This window comes from Pseudophryne corroboree, unplaced genomic scaffold (assembly GCF_028390025.1).
Source record: "Pseudophryne corroboree isolate aPseCor3 unplaced genomic scaffold, aPseCor3.hap2 scaffold_1814, whole genome shotgun sequence".
Taxonomy (NCBI): Eukaryota; Metazoa; Chordata; class Amphibia; order Anura; family Myobatrachidae; genus Pseudophryne; species Pseudophryne corroboree.
This window is the reverse complement of record NW_026968451.1, coordinates 54,951-69,681: the sequence shown is the minus strand read 5'-3', so window position 1 is coordinate 69,681 and position 14,731 is coordinate 54,951. Positions and strand designations below refer to the sequence as shown.

At 35.2% G+C, this 14,731-nt stretch overlaps 1 non-coding gene across 1 annotated transcript; it reads right to left on the bottom strand.

The window, feature by feature from the left end:
• Positions 1-3,252: 3,252 nt before the first annotated feature.
• On the bottom strand, positions 3,253-3,413 carry LOC135002930 (U1 spliceosomal RNA). The gene has a single exon (XR_010204032.1). It is a non-coding gene; the product is annotated as a U1 spliceosomal RNA (small nuclear RNA).
• Positions 3,414-14,731: the final 11,318 nt, after the last annotated feature.

The window sequence follows — 14,731 nt, the reverse complement described above, 5'->3', positions numbered from 1 at the left end:
ATACCCCTTTTCTCTTTTCATAAGCAGACGAGGTTTGAAGCCAACTTTGACCCACTGCTTGGATGACATCACTTGCTGCCTTTCCAATGAAGCAAGTTTAATTTAATAATAGGTGAAAAACCATCCCTACAAAGGTGTTAATCAGATACTTGGCTTTGTGGACACTTTTCAGAGCACAAATTTGTTAGCATAAAAATAAAGCCAGAAAATGAAGAGCTGTTTAATCACTCAATTGGATTTTTCTGCCAGCATATTTCTTTTTCTCTGCAACCCACTGCTAAATTGTGCTTCGTGGCTGTTTTTTTTATAAAATCACTTAATCAAATCTAACTCTGATTACATCAGAGAAGGCCAGGTACCCTACACCATAAGAGGTGGTTTGAAATTTTTACTTGTCTACTTAAAGATCACCAAAATCTGATAACGAGGTCAATTACGTCCCTAGGTGGGATTGAACCACCAACCTTTTGGTTAACAACTGAACACGCTAACTGTTTGCGCCTCAGAGACACTTTGCAAAAGTACATACTGACAAAGGTTAATAAGCATTCATCTAGAACGTTTCCTAGAAAAACTTTAAAAAGTCAATAATCTGGAGAGTTTTTGTAAGATGTTCCTTCCATCAACCAATGAAGAAACACATTGGTACTTTCCCATGATGAGTGAGTGCTTCAGGATCTCTTGCACTTACATGTGCAGCAAAGGACTACAATGGAAGCATGCTGGGCCTATAACCCAGAGGTAGGCAGATTGCAACTGTCCTCTGCTATATGCATTTTTTTTGTTAATTAAAGTAATCCAAAACTGGGATTGATATTTTGGCTCTTTTATTTTTACTTAAAGTACAATAACTTTTACTGTTTTAATTTGTTTTAATAGTATATTGACAGTATTGTTTTCTTTCAAAAATCCACTTAATTTTCTTTACCCTATTATTAAAATGGTAATTGACAAAAACAAACTACATTGTCACCAGAAGAGCAATACAAAATGTACAAGTGATATATTAAAATCATCTTTTCAGCTTGAATTTCAATGATGCATTGAGGTAACGATTTTGTGAGAAACATCTTCACCCTTAAATAAAGATTTTCTTAATTCCCTACCTGTGTGCTAATTAGATATCACCTTGTTTTCACATTAAACAGACTTTCACATGAGAAAGCAGCAAGGATGCAGTGGCGTTAATGTTTCCTGGTGTCAACCTGTATTATTTCAGTAGACATTGAAATGAGGATGCATCTTGCTGCCTTTCCAATGAAGCAAGTTTAATTTAGTAATAGGTTAAAAACCATCCCTACAAAGGTGTTAATCAGAGACTTGGCTTTGTGGACACTTTTCAGAGAACAAATTTGTTAGCATAAAAATAAAGCCAGAAAATGAAGAGCTGTTTAATCACTCAATTGGATTTTTCTGCCAGCATTTTTCTTTTTCTCTGCAACCCACTGCTAAATTGTGCTTCCTAGCTGTTTTTTTTATAAAATCACTTAATCAAATCTAACTCTGATTACATCAGAGAAGGCCAGGTACCCTACACCATAAGTGGGGGTTTGAAATTTTGACTTGTCTACTTAAAGATCACCGAAATCTGATAACAAGGTCAATTACGTCCCTGGGTGGGATTGAACCACCAACCTTTTGGTTAATAGCCTTATACACTAACTGATTGCGCCACAGCGACACTTTTCAAAAGTACATACTGACAAAGGCTAATAAGCATTCATCTAGAACGTTTCCTAGAAACATTTTAAAAAGTCAATAATGTGGAGAGTTTTTGTAAGATGTTTCTTCCATCAACCAATGAAGAAACACATTGGTACTTTCCTATGATGAGTGAGTGCTTCAGGATCTCTTGCACTTACATGTGCAGCAGAGTACTGTAATGGAAGCATGCTGGGTCCATAACCCAGAGGTAGGCAGATTGAAACTATCCTCTGCTATATGCATTGTTTTTATTAATTAAAGTAATCCAAAACTGGGATTGATATTTTTGCTCTTTTATTTTTACTTAAAGTACAATAACTTTTACCATTTTAATTTGTTTTAATAGTATATTGACAGTATTGTTTTCTTTCAAAAATCCAATTAATTTTCTTTACCCGATTATTAAAATGGTAATTGACAAAAACAATCTACATTGTCACCAGAAGAGCAGTACAAAATGTACAAGTGATATATTAAAATCATCTTTCCAGCTTGAATTTCAATGATGCCTTGGTGCAACAATTTTGTGAGAAACATCTTCACCCATAAAGAAAGATTTTCTTAATTCCTTACCTGTGTGCTGATTAGATATCACCTTGTTTTCACATTAAACAGACTTCCCCATGAGGAAGCAGCAAGGATGCAGTGACGTTTATGTTTCCTGGTGTCAACCTGTATTATTTCAGTAGACATTGAAATGAGGATGCATCTTGCTGCCTTTCCAATGAAGCAAGTTTAATTCAGTAATAGGTGAAAAACCATTCCTACAAAGGTGTTAATCAGAGACTTGGCTTTGTGGACACTTTTCAGAGAGCAAATTTGTTAGCATAAACATAAAATCAGAAAATGAAGAGCTGTTTAATCACTCAATTGGACTTTTCTGCCAGCATAATTTTTTTTCTCTGCAACCCACTGCTAAATTGTGCTTCCTAGCTGTTTTTTATAAAATCACTTAATCAAATCTAATTCTGATTACATCAGAGAAGGCCGGGTACCCTACACCATAAGAGGGGGTTTGAAATTTTGACTTGTCTACTTAAAGATCACCAAAATCTGATAACAAGGTCTATTACGTCCCTGGGTGGGATTGAATCACCAACCTTTAGGTTAATAGCCATACACACTAACTGATTGCGCCACAGCGACACTTTGCAAAAGTACATACTGACGAAGGCTAATAAGCATTCATCTAGAACGTTTCCTAGAAAAACTTTAAAAAGTCAATAATCTGGAGAATTTTTGTAAGAAACACATTGGTACATTCCCATGATGAGTGAGTGCTTCAGGATCTCTTGCACTTACATGGGCTATTAACCAAAAGGTTCCCACCCAGTGATGTAATTGACCTTGTGATCAGATTTTGGTGATCTTTAAGTAGACAAGTCAAAATTTCAAACCCCCTCTTATGGTGTAGGGTACCTGGCCTTCTCTGACGTAATCAGAGTTAGATTTAATTAAGGTGCACAAGGGAATAGAAGGGAGCGGTTTAAGAAAAGAGAAGTGGAAACAGACAGCAAACTAGGCTGGAGAGAGACCTGAGACAAAGAGATCTGATATACGAGAGCCGACCAGGGGAAACACAAATTATGCAGTCAAGTTTCCCACATTTGGGGAAATCGCAGGAGCAGCACACCCAGAGTGCAATGGGTGAGCCTTTCCCTGGGAGAAGCACCTTCCTGATCATAGTATCTCACCTGGCAGGTAAGTAGGAGTTGGGCTAGTGCTGGGGAGGGTCGCTGCTCGGGTACCCCCCTGTCAAGTGAAGGAGATCCAACTGAGGCAGCACAAGGGAACTCTCGAAAGAAGAACAAGGCTAGAGGAAGATCTGAGACAAATAAATCTGACTTTTACCAGAGCTGACCAGAGGAAAGCACAAACACAGTACCCCACTACCACCAGGAAACATTAACGCCACTGCATCCTTGCTGCTTTCTCATGTGGAAGTCTATTTAATGTGAAAACAAGGTGATATCTAATTAGCACACAGAAAATAAAATTAAGTGAATTTTTGAAAGAAAACAATACTGTCAATATACTATTAAAACAAATTAAAATGGTAAAAGTTATTGTACTTTAAGTAAAAATAAAAGAGCAAAAATATCAATCCCAGTTTTGGATTACTTTAATTAACAAAAAAAATGCATATAGCAGAGGATAGTTTCAATCTTTCTACCTCTGGGTTATGGGCCCAGCATGCTTCCATTGCAGTACTCTGCTGCACATGTAAGTGCAAGAGATCCTGAAGCACTCACTCATCATGGGAAAGTACCAATGTGTTTCTTCATTGGTTGATGGCAGAAACATCTTACAAAAACACTCCAGATTATTGACTTTTTAAAGTTTTTCTAGGAAACGTTCTAGATGATTGTTTATTAGCCTTTGTCAGTATGTAATTTTGCAAAGTGTCGCTGTGGCGCAATCAGTTAGTGTGTATGGCTATTAACCAAAAGGTTGGTGGTTCAATCCCACCCAGGGATGTAATTGACTTTGTTATCAGATTTTGGTGATCTTTAAGTAGACAAGTCAAAATTTCAAACCCCCTGTTATGGTGTTAGGTATTTAGACTTCTCTGATGTAATCAGAGTTAGATTTGATTCAGTGATTTTATAAAAACAGCTAGGAAGCACAATTTAGCAGTGGGTTGCAGAGAAAAAGAAATATGCTGGCAAAAAAATCCAATTGAGTGATTAAACAGCTCTTGGATGGTTTTTCACCTATTACTAAATTAAACTTGCTTCATTGGAAAGGCAGCAAGATGCATCCTCATTTCAATATCTACTGAAATAATACAGGTTGACACCAGGAAACATTAACGCCACTGCATCCTTGCTGCTTTCTCATGTGGAAGTCTGTTTAATGTGAAAACAAGGTGATATCTAATTAGCACACAGGTAAGGAATTAAGAAAATCTTTATTAAAGGGTGAAGATGTTTCTCACAAAATCGTTGCCCCAATGCATCATTGAAATTCAAGCTGGAAAGATGATTTTAATATATCACTTGTACATTTTGTATTGCTCTTCTGGTGACAATGTAGTTTGTTTTTGTCAATTACCATTTTAATAATCGGGTAAAGAAAATTAATTGGATTTTTGAAAGAAAACAATACTGTCAATATACTATTAAAACAAATTAAAATGGTAAAAGTTATTGTACTTTAAGTAAAAATAAAAGAGCAAAAATATCAATCCCAGTTTTGGATTACTTTAATTAACAAAAAAAAATGCATATAGCAGAGGATAGTTTCAATCTGCCTACCTCTGGGTTATGGACCCAGCATGCTTCCATTACAGTACTCTGCTGCACATGTAAGTGCAAGAGGTCCTGAAGCACTCACTTATCATGGGAAAGTTCCAATGTGTTTCTTCATTGGTTGATGGAAGAAACATCTTACAAAAACTCTCCACTTTATTGACTTTTTAAAATGTTTCTAGGAAACGTTCTAGATGAATGCTTATTAGCATTTGTCAGTATGTACTTTTGCAAAGTGTCGCTGTGGCGCAATCAGTCTGTGTGTATGGTTATTAACCAAAAGGTTGGTGGTTCAATCCCACCCAGGGACGTAATTGACCTTGTTATCAGATTTTGGTGATCTTTAAGTAGACAAGTCAAAATTTCAAACCCCCTGTTATGGTGTAGGGTACCTGGCCTTCTCTGATGTAATCAGAGTTAGATTTGATTCAGTGATTTTATAAAAACAGCTAGGAAGCACAATTTAGCAGTGAGTTGCAGAGAAAAAGAAATATGCTGGCAAAAAAATCCAATTGAGTGATTAAACAGCTCTTCATTTTCTGGCTTTATTTTTATGCTAACAAATTTGTTCTCTGAAAAGTGTCCACAAAGCCAAGTCTCTGATTAACACCTTTGTAGGGATGGTTTTTCACCTATTACTAAATTAAACTTGCTTCATTGGAAAGGCAGCAAGATGCATCCTCATTTCAATGTCTACTGAAATAATACAGGTTGACACCAGGAAACATTAACGCCACTGCATCCTTGCTGCTTTCGCATGTGGAAGTCTGTTTAATGTGAAAACAAGGTGATATCTAATTAGCACACAGGTAAGGAATTAAGAAAATCTTTATTTAAGGGTGAAGATGTTTCTCACAAAATCGTTGCCCCAATGCATCATTGAAATTCAAGCTGGAAAGATGATTTTAATATATCACTTGTACATTTTGTATTGCTCTTCTGGTGACAATGTAGTTTGTTTTTGTCAATTACCATTATAAAAATAGGGTAAAGAAAATTAAGTGGATTTTTGAAAGAAAACAATACTGTCAATATACTATTAAAACAAATTAAAATGGTAAAAGTTATTGTACTTTAAAGTAAAAATAAAAGAGCAAAAATATCAATCCCAGTTTTGGATTACTTTAATTAACAATAAAAAATGCATATAGCAGAGGATAGTTTCAATCTGCCTACCTCTGGGTTATGGGCCCAGCATGTTTCCAATGCAGTACTCTGCTGCACATATAAGTGCAAGAGATCCTGAAGCACTCACTCATCATGGGAAAGTACCAATGTGTTTCTTCGTTGGTTGATGGAAGAAACATCTTACAAAAACTCTCCAGATTATTGACTTTTTAAAGTTTTTCTAGGAAACGTTCTAGATGAATGCTTATTAGCCTTTGTCAGTATGTAAGTTTGCAAAGTGTCTCTGTGGCGCAATCGGTTAGTGTGTTTGGTTATTAATCAAAGGGTTGGTGGTTCAATCCCACCCAGGGATGTAATTGACCTTGTTATCAGATTTTGGTGATCTTTAAGTAGACTAGTCAAAATTTCAAACCCCCTCTTATGGTGTAGGGTACCTGGCCTTCTCTGATGTAATCAGAGTTAGATTTGATTAAGTGATTTTATAAAAAAACAGCTAGGAAGCACAATTTAGCAGTGGGTTGCAGAGAAAAAGAAATATGCTGGCAGAAAAATCCAATTGAGTGATTAAACTGCTCTTCATTTTCTGGCTTTATTTTTATGCTAACTAATTTGTTCTCTGAAAAGTGTCCACAAAGCCAAGTGTCTGATTAACATCTTTGTAGGGATGGTTTTTCACCTATTACTAAATTAAACTTGCTTCATTGGAAAGGCAGCAAGATGCATCCTCATTTCAATATCTACGGAAATAATACAGGTTGACACCAGGAAACATTAACGCCACTGCATCTTTGCTGTTTTCTCATGTGGAAGTCTGTTTAATGTGAAAACAAGGTGATATCTAATTAGCACACAGGTAAGGAATTAAGAAAATCTTTATTTAAGGGTGAAGATGTTTCTCACAAAATCGTTGCCCCAATGCATCATTGAAATTCAAGCTGGAAAGATGATTTTAATATATCACTTGTACATTTTGTATTGCTCTTCTGGTGACAATGTAGTTTGTTTTTGTCAATTACCATTTTAATAATCGGGTAAAGAAAATTAATTGGATTTTTGAAAGAAAACAATACTGTCAATATACTATTAAAACAAATTAAAATGGTAAAAGTTATTGTACTTTAAGTAAAAATAAAAGAGCACAAATATCAATCCCAGTTTTGGATTACTTTAATTAACAAAAAAAATGCATATAGCAGAGGATAGTTTCAATCTGCCTACCTCTGGGTTATGGACCCAGCATGCTTCCATTACAGTACTCTGCTGCACATGTAAGTGCAAGAGATCCTGAAGCACTCACTCATCATGGGAAAGTACCAATGTGTTTCTTCATTGGTTGATGGAAGAAACATCTTACAAAAACTCTCCAGATTATTGACTATTTAAAGTTTTTATAGGAAACGTTCTAGATGAATGCTTATTAGCCTTTGTCAGTAAGTACTTTTGCAAAGTGTCGCTGTGGCTCAATCAGTTAGTGTGTATGGCTATTAACCAAAAGGTTGGTGGTTCAACCCCACCCAGGGACATAATTGACCTTGTTATCAGATTTTGTTGATCTTTAAGTAGACAAGTCAAAATTTCGAAAACCCCTGTTATGGTGTAGGGTACCTGGCCTTCTCTGATGTAATCAGAGTTAGATTTGATTCAGTGATTTTATAAAAACAGCTAGGAAGCACAATTTAGCAGTGGGTTGCAGAGAAAAAGAAATATGCTGGCAAAAAAATCCAATTGAGTGATTAAACAGCTCTTCATTTTCTGGCTTTATTTTTATGCTAACAAATTTGTTCTCTGAAAAGTGTCCACAAAGCCAAGTATCTGATTAACATCTTTGTATTGATGGTTTTTCACCTATTACTAAATTAAACTTGCTTCATTGGAAAGGCAGCAAGATGCATCCTCATTTCAATATCTACTGAAATAATACAGGTTGACACCAGGAAACATTAACGCCACTGCATCCTTGCTGCTTTCTCATGTGGAAGTCTGTTTAATGTGAAAACAAGGTGATATCTAATTAGCACACAGGTAAGGAATTAAGAAAATCTTTATTTAAGGGTGAAGATTTTTCTCACAAAATCGTTGCCCCAATGCATCATTGAAATTCAAGCTGGAAAGATGATTTTAATATATCACTTGTACATTTTGTATTGCTCTTCTGGTGACAATGTAGTTTGCTTTTGTCAATTACCATTTTAATAATCGGGTAAAGAAAATTAATTGGATTTTTGAAAGAAAACAATACTGTCAATATACTATTAAAACAAATTAAAATGGTAAAAGTTATTGTACTTTAAGTAAAAATAAAAGAGCAAAAATATCAATCCCAGTTTTGGATTACTTTAATTAACAAAAAAAATGCATATAGCAGAGGATAGTTTCAATCTGCCTACCTCTGGGTTATGGACCCAGCATGCTTCCATTACAGTACTCTGCTGCACATGTAAGTGCAAGAGATCCTGAAGCACTCACTCATCATGGGAAAGTACCAATGTGTTTCTTCATTGGTTGATGGAAGAAACATCTTACAAAAACTCTCCACATTATTGACTTTTTAAAATGTTTCTAGAAATCGTTCTAGATGAATGCGTATTAGTCTTTGTCAGTAAGTACTTTTGCAAAGTGTCGCTGTGGCGCAATCAGTTAGTGTGTGAGGCTATTAACCAAAAGGTTGGTGGTTCAATCCCACCCAGGGACTTAATTGACCTTGTTATCAGATTTTGGTGATCTTTAAGTAGACAAGTCAAAATTTCAAACCCCCTGTTATGGTGTAGGGTACCTGGCCTTCTCTGATGTAATCAGAGTTAGATTTGATTTAGTGATTTTATAAAAACAGCTAGGAAGCACAATTTAGCAGTGAGTTGCAGAGAAAAAGAAATATGCTGGCAAAAAAATCCAATTGAGTGATTAAACAGCTCTTCATTTTCTGGCTTTATTTTTATGCTAACAAATTTGTTCTCTGAAAAGTGTCCACAAAGCCAAGTCTCTGATTAACATCTTTGTAGGGATGGTTTTTCACCTATTACTAAATTAAACTTGCTTCATTGGAAAGGCAGCAAGATGCATCCTCATTTCAATGTCTACTGAAATAATACAGGTTGACACCAGGAAACATTAACGCCACTGCATCCTTGCTGCTTTCGCATGTGGAAGTCTGTTTAATGTGAAAACAAGGTGATATCTAATTAGCACACAGGTAAGGAATTAAGAAAATCTTTATTTAAGGGTGAAGGTGTTTCTCACAAAATCGTTGCCCCAATGCATCATTGAAATTCAAGCTGGAAAGATGATTTTAATATATCACTTGTACATTTTGTATTGCTCTTCTGGTGACAATGTAGTTTGTTTTTGTCAATTACCATTATAATAATAGGGTAAAGAAAATTAAGTGGATTTTTGAAAGAAAACAATACTGTCAATATACTATTAAAACAAATTAAAATGGTAAAAGTTATTGTACTTTAAGTAAAAATAAAAGAGCAAAAATATCAATCCCAGTTTTGGATTACTTTAATTAACAATAAAAAATGCATATAGCAGAGGATAGTTTCAATCTGCCTACCTCTGGGTTATGGGCCCAGCATGTTTCCAATGCAGTACTCTGCTGAACATGTAAGTGCAAGAGATCCTGAAGCACTCACTCATCATGGGAAAGTACCAATGTGTTTCTTCGTTGGTTGATGGAAGAAACATCTTACAAAAACTCTCCAGATTATTGACTTTTTAAAGTTTTTCTAGGAAACGTTCTAGATGAATGCTTATTAGCCTTTGTCAGTATGTAAGTTTGCAAAGTGTCTCTGTGGCGCAATCGGTTAGTGTGTTTGGTTATTAATCAAAGGGTTGGTGGTTCAATACCACCCAGGGATGTAATTGACCTTGTTATCAGATTTTGGTGATCTTTAAGTAGACAAGTCAAAATTTCAAACCCCCTCTTATGGTGTAGGGTACCTGGCCTTCTCTGATGTAATCAGAGTTAGATTTGATTAAGTGATTTTATAAAAAAACAGCTAGGAAGCACAATTTAGCAGTGGGTTGCAGAGAAAAAGAAATATGCTGGCAGAAAAATCCAATTGAGTGATTAAACAGCTCTTCATTTTCTGGCTTTATTTTTATGCTAACTAATTTGTTCTCTGAAAAGTGTCCACAAAGCCAAGTGTCTGATTAACATCTTTGTAGGGATGGTTTTTAACCTATTACTAAATTAAACTTGCTTCATTGGAAAGGCAGCAAGATGCATCCTCATTTCAATATCTACGGAAATAATACAGGTTGACACCAGGAAACATTAACGCCACTGCATCTTTGCTGTTTTCTCATGTGGAAGTCTGTTTAATGTGAAAACAAGGTGATATCTAATTAGCACACAGGTAAGGAATTAAGAAAATCTTTATTTAAGGGTGAAGATGTTTCTCACAAAATCGTTGCCCCAATGCATCATTGAAATACAAGCTGGAAAGATGATTTTAATATATCACTTGTACATTTTGTATTGCTCTTCTGGTGACAATGTAGTTTGTTTTTGTCAATTACCATTATAATAATAGGGTAAAGAAAATTAAGTGGATTTTTGAAAGAAAACAATACTGTCAATATACTATTAAAACAAATTAAAATGGTAAAAGTTATTGTACTTTAAGTAAAAATAAAAGAGCAAAAATATCAATCCCAGTTTTGGATTACTTTAATTAACAATAAAAAATGCATATAGCAGAGGATAGTTTCATTCTGCCTACCTCTGGGTTATGGGCCCAGCATGTTTCCAATGCAGTACTCTGCTGCACATGTAAGTGCAAGAGATCCTGAAGCACTCACTCATCATGGGAAAGTACCAATGTGTTTCTTCGTTGGTTGATGGAAGAAACATCTTACAAAAACTCTCCAGATTATTGACTTTTTAAAGTTTTTCTAGGAAACATTCTAGATGAATGCTTATTAGCCTTTGTCAGTAAGTACTTTTGCAAAGTGTCGCTGTGGCGCAATCAGTTAGTGTGTACGGCTATTAACCAAAAGGTTGGTGGTTCAATCCCACCCAGGGACGTAATTGACCTTGTTATCAGATTTTGTTGATCTTTAAGTAGACAAGTCAAAATTTCAAACCCCCTGTTATGGTGTAGGGTACCTGGCCTTCTCTGATGTAATCAGAGTTAGATTTGATTCAGTGATTTTATAAAAACAGCTAGGAAGCACAATTTAGCAGTGGGTTGCAGAGAAAAAGAAATATGCTGGCAAAAAAATCCAATTGAGTGATTAAACAGCTCTTCATTTTCTGGCTTTATTTTTATGCTAACAAATTTGTTCTCTGAAAAGTGTCCACAAAGCCAAGTATCTAATTAACATCTTTGTAGGGATGGTTTTTCACCTATTACTAAATTAAACTTGCTTCATTGGAAAGGCAGCAAGATGCATCCTCATTTCAATATCTACTGAAATAATACAGGTTGACACCAGGAAACATTAACGCCACTGCATCCTTGCTGCTTTCTCATGTGGAAGTCTGTTTAATGTGAAAACAAGGTGATATCTAATTAGCACACAGGTAAGGAATTAAGAAAATCTTTATTTAAGGGTGAAGATGTTTCTCACAAAATCGTTGCCCCAATGCATCATTGAAATTCAAGCTGGAAAGATGATTTTAATATATCACTTGTACATTTTGTATTGCTCTTCTGGTGACAATGTAGTTTGCTTTTGTCAATTACCATTTTAATAATCGGGTAAAGAAAATTAATTGGATTTTTGAAAGAAAACAATACTGTCAATATACTATTAAAACAAATTAAAATGGTAAAAGTTAATGTACTTTAAGTAAAAATAAAAGAGCAAAAATATCAATCCCAGTTTTGGATTACTTTAATTAACAAAAAAAAATGCATATAGCAGAGGATAGTTTCAATCTGCCTACCTCTGGGTTATGAACCCAGCATGCTTCCATTACAGTACTCTGCTGCACATGTAAGTGCAAGAGATCCTGAAGCACTCACTCATCATGGGAAAGTACCAATGTGTTTCTTCATTGGTTGATGGAAGAAACATCTTACAAAAACTCTCCACATTATTGACTTTTTAAAATGTTTCTAGGAATCGTTCTAGATGAATGCTTATTAGCCTTTGTCAGTAAGTACTTTTGCAAAGTGTCACTGTGGCGCAATCAGTTAGTGTGTAAGGCTATTAACCAAAAGGTTGGTGGTTCAATCCCACCCAGGGACTTAATTGACCTTGTTATCAGATTTTGGTGATCTTTAAGTAGACAAGTCAAAATTTCAAACCCCCTGTTATGGTGTAGGGTACCTGGCCTTCTCTGATGTAGTTAGATTTGATTCAGTGATTTTATAAAAACAGCTAGGAAGCACAATTTAGCAGTGGGTTGCAGAGAAAAAGAAATATGCTGGCAGAAAAATCCAATTGAGTGATTAAACAGCTCTTCATTTTCTGGCTTTATTTTTATGCTAACTAATTTGTTCTCTGAAAAGTGTCCACAAAGCCAAGTATCTGATTAACATATTTGTAGGGATGGTTTTTCATCTATTACTAAATTAAACTTGCTTCATTGGAAAGGCAGCAAGATGCATCCTCATTTCAATATCTACTGAAATAGTACAGGTTGACACCAGGAAACATTAACGCCACTGCATCCTTGCTGCTTTCTCATGTGGAAGTCTGTTTAATGTGAAAACAAGGTGATATCTAATTAGCACACAGGTAAGGAATTAAGAAAATCTTTATTTAAGGGTGAAGATGTTTCTCACATAATCGTTGCCCCAATGCATCATTGAAATTCAAGCTGGAAAGATGATTTTAATGTATCACTTGTACATTTTGTATTGCTCTTCTGGTGACAATGTAGTTTGTTTTTGTCAATTACCATTTTAATAATCGGGTAAAGAAAATTAATTGGATTTTTTAAAGAAAACAATACTGTCAATATACTATTAAAACAAATTAAAATGGTAAAAGTTATTGTACTTTAAGTAAAAATAAAAGCTAAAATATCAATCCCAGTTTTGGATTACTTTTATGAACAAAAAAAAATGCATATAGCAAAGGATAGTTTCAATCTGCCTACCTCTGGGTTATGGGCCCAGCATGCTTCCATTGCAGTACTCTGCTGCACATGTAAGTGCAAGAGATCCTGAAGCACTCACTCATCATGCGAAAGTACCAATGTGTTTCTTCGTTGGTTGCTGGAAGAAACATCTTACAAAAACTCTCCAGATTATTGACTTTTTAAAGTTTTTTTAGGAAACGTTCTAGATGAATGCTTATTAGTCTTTGTCAGTATGTACTTTTTGCAAAGTGTCTCTGTGGCGCAATTGGTTAGTGTGTTCAGCTATTAATCAAAAAGTTGGTGGTTCAATCCCACCCAGGGACATAATTGACCTTGTGATCAGATTTTGGTGATATTTAAGTAGACAAGTCAAAATTGCAAACCCCCTCTTATGGTGTAGGGTACCTGGCCTTCTCTGATGTAATCAGAGTTAGATTTGATTAAGTGATTTTATAAAAAAAACAGCTAGGAAGCACAATTTAGCAGTGGGTTGCAGAGAAAAAGAAAAATGCTGGCAGAAAAATCCAATTGAGTGATTAAACAGCTCTTCATTTTCTGGCTTTATTTTTATGATAACAAATTTGTTCTCTGAAAAGTGTCCACAAAGCCAAGTATCTGATTAACATTTTTGTAGGGATGGTTTTTCACCTATTACTAAATTAAACTTGCTTCATTGGAAAGGCAGCAAGATGCATCCTCATTTCAATATCTACGGAAATAATACAGGTTGACACCAGGAAACATTAACGCCACTGCATCTTTGCTGTTTTCTCATGTGGAAGTCTGTTTAATGTGAAAACAAGGTGATATCTAATTAGCACACAGGTAAGGAATTAAGAAAATCTTTATTTAAGGGTGAAGATGTTTCTCACAAAATCGTTGCCCCAATGCATCATTGAAATTCAAGCTGGAAAGATGATTTTAATATATCACTTGTACATTTTGTATTGCTCTTCTGGTGACAATGTAGTTTGTTTTTGTCAATTACCATTTTAAAAATCGGGTAAAGAAAATTAATTGGATTTTTGAAAGAAAACAATACTGTCAATATACTATTAAAACAAATTAAAATGGTAAAAGTTATTGTACTTTAAGTAAAAATAAAAGCTAAAATATCAATCCCAGTTTTGGATTACTTTAATGAACAAAAAAAAAATGCATATAGCAAAGGATAGTTTCAATCTGCCTACCTCTGGGTTATGGGCCCAGCATGCTTCCAGTGCAGTACTCTGCTGCACATGTAAGTGCAAGAGATCCTGAAGCACTCACTCATCATGCGAAAGTACCAATGTGTTTCTTCATTGGTTGCTGGAAGAAACATCTTACAAAAACTCTCCAGATTATTGACTTTTTAAAGTTTTTCTAGGAAACGTTCTAGATGAATGCTTATTAGTCTTTGTCAGTATGTACTTTTTGCAAAGTGTCTCTGTGGCGCAATCGGTTAGTGTGTTCAGCTATTAATCAGAAGGTTGGTGGTTCAATCCCACCCAGGGACGTAATTGACCTTGTGATCAGATTTTGGTAATATTTAAGTAGACAAGTCAAAATTGCAAAACCCCTCTTATGGTGTAGGGTACCTGGCCTTCTCTGATGTAATCAGAGTTAGATT